The sequence below is a fragment of the Rhea pennata genome, chromosome 3, assembly GCF_028389875.1.
Source record: "Rhea pennata isolate bPtePen1 chromosome 3, bPtePen1.pri, whole genome shotgun sequence".
Classification (NCBI taxonomy): Eukaryota; Metazoa; Chordata; class Aves; order Rheiformes; family Rheidae; genus Rhea; species Rhea pennata.
The window spans coordinates 88,656,641-88,661,705 of NC_084665.1; positions in this window are offsets into that span (position 1 = coordinate 88,656,641).

Below are 5,065 nucleotides of genomic sequence, written 5' to 3' on the forward strand. Positions count from 1 at the left end.
TCCTGCAGGCACATTGGTTTCAAAGGCCTGCTCCTCTGGCTTCAAGGCACTCTCAGGATAATGCCCTAAATGAACTAAACATTGAAGTATTACAGGCACTAAAATCTGCTTAGTTACACGATGAATATTTTCTTATGAAAGTGTTTATATGTGATTCTATTTCTATGCTTTTTAATATAAACAATTGCTGTGGTATTAATTGTTCTATACCAATATCCATACCATCAATTCACATCAAGACTCTATATCTTGATATTTTGCAGGAAGGAATTGCTGATATAATTTTATGTTTGGATATCTGATTTCAGCAAAGTTTTGTCAAATATGCTACAGAACTACTCTGAAGTTTGGTGTCACTGAAATTAGAATACAATTGCTTAAAAATATGTTGTGATACTTTAATCTATATAATTTTTGCTCATTCCAATGTTGAGTATATACCTAGTTCATGGTAATTTTATCATACGTGTATAAAATTCTGATATAGGAATTCATGTAAGTAACAGTTAAGCTGTATGTTCAGTATGTTTCATGTATGTAGGTGCGTGCAGGACTATTTTGGCTACATTTGATCATTATCATTGGCAAAGAAGAAGAAGTTACAGAAAAAAAGGTTTTATGGCATTGACCTGCAACAAATCTGTTTAGTGGCAGTTAATTCTCTGTAATAGAAGCAGCATAAGATACTGTCATGATCCTGCAAACATAGGTGCAGTCAGGCTCCCTGAATTGTGTGGATGTCAGTGCACTATTCTTGTGCTAAATTGTTGCTAACCTTTTTAATCCACACAGCCAATTTTTTTTTTTTTTTTTTTTTTTTTTTTTTTTTTTTGATTGGAAGGAGAAAATCATGAGGGATTCCCTCATTTGGCTGAAACAGAAAATATCTGTCATGCCTGTGAAATGCAGCTTTACTCTGGTAAAGGCCAATCACGTCTCATATTCTACACATCATTTATTTGAAGATCAGTCTCCGGTCTATTTGCCCTTGCAAGACCTGTGACTAAAGGCTTAGCACTGTTTCAAATGGAGTTCACCATTGTGCACAACAGGCTTTGAAGTTAAATGATCTGACAAAACAAAAAGAAAATGCCAAGTACAGAGAACAAGTAGATGGCAAAGGGACAGAGGAGGAACAAGTCCTGAAGCTTAAGTAGAGCCCAGAACAGATTATATTGCCAAAGGGTTGCAGAAATCCTTTAGCCAATCTGTAAAAACCTGTTTGGAGATGGCTCTGGAGACTAAGTGGCTCTGAAGCTGAAGCTGTAGTCAAGTAGCAGGTTGCTGACATTAGTGTTGTGGGAAGAACCGCGCTGTAGTAAGTCCTGTCATTACAGAGTTTCTACACCCTAAGTTAGTATTATAATATTCTCCAAATTATTTGCTATCTCTGACTCATGACATTTCATAGCTCATCGCATAAGAGAAACCTGAAACAGTCAGTGAAATGTCTGGGCAAGACTCACTTCTCATAGTCATCCTTGAAACTTAATAGTCCTTTCTGTGTACATGCAATCAGTCAGTGAGACAGATGGTCTTTTTCTGAAGACCTGGAAACTTTCTTCCTCTTTCAGTCAGGAATTTTCAGCAGATTAATGTCTTCCAGGGCTATCCCAAGACAGAATGCTAAGTATAGTACCAGTAAAAGTTCCTGCTCCAAACTTCTGTCACAGTATATGTCCTTAATCCTTGTAATGGATTTAACTTTGAAACTTTTTGCATGATTTTTTTTGGTACATTGTTAATCCGTTCAAGCAAAGCTTCCAAGAAGGTTGATATGTTGAGATTAAAAAAAATGCATTTCAGTAATTCCACATTTTGGTAGATTTGTCACAATGTGGAACAAAGAAGGGGGATCCTTTCTTTTTCCCCCCACCCTGGACAAAAGTGCTCATCCATTATCTCAAATGGATTAACACAACCTGGAAGGCCTGTTGGTAAGAAGACTGTCATGCTGTGTAGGGATGGAAAAGTAATCAGCTGCAGGAAATACACAGTGCCTCTGAGCACAAGTCAAATGATTACTGTGAGGACAAGAAAGGAGAACAGGACAGGAAGAGGGAGAAAGAAGAGAGAAACAAACAGAGAGAATAATGTGGTGCCAGAGTATCTAGTATGCAAGCACAGACATAGGAGCAAGACCAGCAGCAAGTCATAGGCTTATTAAAGCCAGCAGTTCTGGAACTGCCCTCCAGCACTTCCTTCTCCTGCGTCCGATGCAGTCACCAAAGTTGGGCAGCACAGGATGATGGCTGGAAGTTAATGTGCATGCTCCAGTGTTTAAACTGGTGTGAGAGGACAAGAGCATCACTGAAACCCACTGATGAGGGCCCTTGCAGGAGGTGCAGAATGGTCCAGCTTCACATCATAGATCACGTGGAGGCAGCTGAGTACATCTCAATTTGTCAGGCTGTTAAAAATCCCATCCATTTGCAAAAATAGCTTTTATTACTACAACTTCCTTTAGTCTTCCTTATTCTCTCACAATGGTCTTCATCCTGAGCATGCAGAGTATTATTTCCAAAATAATCTTTTTCACCAAAACAGCAAATACATTAGCACCCACTGTTAGTCCCTACTTTAACATCTGGGACCTGGCCACCAGCACAGCAGTGAGGAAAGACAAGACAGCAGACAGTATACAGTGCAGCAGACATTTTCTGTTTGTGAGCGCTGGGGAGCAGTGCAATGGATTCTTCAAGCTCAGCAGAAGGAGGCAGATGCTGGACTTTCCTCCAAAGTCCCATGCATCTCTGACAGGTTCCAGGGAAGCACACATGGCACTGGCACAACAAGGCCCCAGGAGCCTGCATTCAGGCTCTGCTGAGCATGCAGGATTTGACTGACTTCAAAACCCCCTGGGAAGGATATCTGTAATAAAAATGCCAATAATAATTATGGTGCCCCTGATGAGCATGTACATGTTTGAGCCTGTGTGTCTGAGCACTCGTGAATACTCGGGTGTGCCAGCTTGCATTGCATGCTGGAGGAGCTCAGCATACACCAGCGCTGCCATGCCTCAGCTTATTCATCCCCAGCCATCTGTGTGCAAAATCAGTGCTGCACATGTATTATTTCCACAGACATTTTTAGGTTTAGGTAGGATCATAGGACATTACCCTGCAGCTGCGTGTGGGCAAATGCCGAGAGGCCTAAGTGGTGTAGGCAAGGGGCAGGGCTTAGGGTCCGTGGAGGAAGAGCGGCAGGGGTTTACACTGGCATGGTGTGTGTGTGTATGTATATGCACGTGCGTGCGTGTGTAAAACAGTGGGTTTTCAGGGCACAGCAGATCTCAAAGGCTGTGTTTAAATGCCACCGTGCCAGAGTGACAGGGTCTGGCGGCTGTCAGGGCCAGGTGTGAGCCACGGAGCTCTGCCTGTGCAGAGTAGAGGAGCTGTTGGGGGTGCGGTGTGTGTGGTGGTTGTGGTGGGAGTCGTTGGGGTGGGATTGCTGGGGGTGGGTGAGTGTGTGTGTGGAGGGATCATTGGGGGGGCTATTTGGGGTGGGTGCATGTGTGGGGGGGGACCGTTGAGGGTGGGGACCATTGTATGTGCATGTGTGTATCATTGTGGGTTGGTATGTGGGGACGGTTGGGAGTGTGTGTGCATGGGGGATGGTTGTGCATGTGGGAAGGGCAGTTGTGTGTGTGTGTGTGAAGACTGTTGGAAGTGTGTGTGGGGGACCGTTGGGTGTGTGTGTGCGGAGAGGTGTGCGTATGTGAGGACCGCTGGGAATGTGGGGAGGACCATTGGGTATATGTGTGTGTGTGTATGGACCCCAGGGTGTGTGTGCATGTGTGAGGACTGTTGGGGGTGTGGAGGGAACCGTTGAGTGTGTGTATGGGGGGACCATTGGGGGTGCATGTTGGTGTGGACTGGAAGGGGTGTGTGTGTGTGTGTGACTGTTGGGGGTGCGTGAGTGGCTGAAGACTGCTGGGGGTGCGTGTGTGAGGACCGCTGGGGGTGCACTGTGTGTGCTTGTGTGTGTGAGGACTGTTGGGGGTGCGTGTGTCTGTATGTGTGTGTGAGGACCATTGGGAGTGCGTGTGTGTGTGTGAGGACCGTTGTGTGTGTGTGTGTGTGTGTGCGAGGACCGTTGCGGGTGCAGGAGTGTGTGTGTGTGCGGACTGTTGTGGGTGCGGGGGTGTGCGTGACTGTTGGGGTGTGTGTGTGTGAGGATCAGTGGGAGTGTGTGTGTGCGGACCATTGGGGATGCGGGGGTGTGCGTGACCGTTGGGGGGGCATGTGTTTGTCTGTGTGCGTGTGTGTATGTGTGAAAACTGTTGGCGGTACGTGTGTGTGTGTGTGTGTGTGAGAACCGTTGGGGGTACATGTGTATGTGTGTGAGAACCGTTGGAGGTGCGTGTGTATGTGTGTGTGAAGACCATTAGGGGTGCGGGAGTGTGTGTGTGTGTGTGAGGACCGTTGGGGGTGCCGGGGTGTGCGTGACTGTGGGGGGGGGGGCGTGTGTTTGTGTGTGTGTGTGTGAGAGAGAGAGAGAGAACCGTTGGGGGTGTGTGCATGTGTGAGGACCATTGGGGGTACGGGAGTGTGTGTGAGGACCGTTGGGGGTGCCGGGGTGTGCGTGACCGTTGAGGGGGCGTGTGTGTGTGTGTGTGTGAGGACCCTTGGGGGTGCGGGGGTGTGTGTGTGTGTGTGTGTGAGGACTGTTGGGGGTGCCGGGGTATGCGTGACCGTTGGGGGGGCGTGTGTTTGTCTGTGTGTGTGAGGACCGTTGGGGGTGCGGGGGTGTGCGTGACCGTTGAGGGGGCGTGTGTGTGTGTGTGTGAGGACCCTTGGGGGTGCGGATGTGTGTGTGTGTGTGAGGACTGTTGGGGGTGCCGGGGTATGCGTGACCGTTGGGGGGGCGTGTGTTTGTCTGTGTGTGTGAGGACCGTTGGGGGTGCGGGGGGGTGCGTGACCGTTGGGGGGGGGCCGTGTGTGTGTGTGTGTGTGAGAGAGGACCGTCGGGGGGAGCGCGCCCGTGACAGGCCGCGTCAGGTGACGCGGTCACGCCGCGCCCTGCCGCCTCCGCCTCCCCTGCGGGCGGCGCTGCCTCGCGCTCC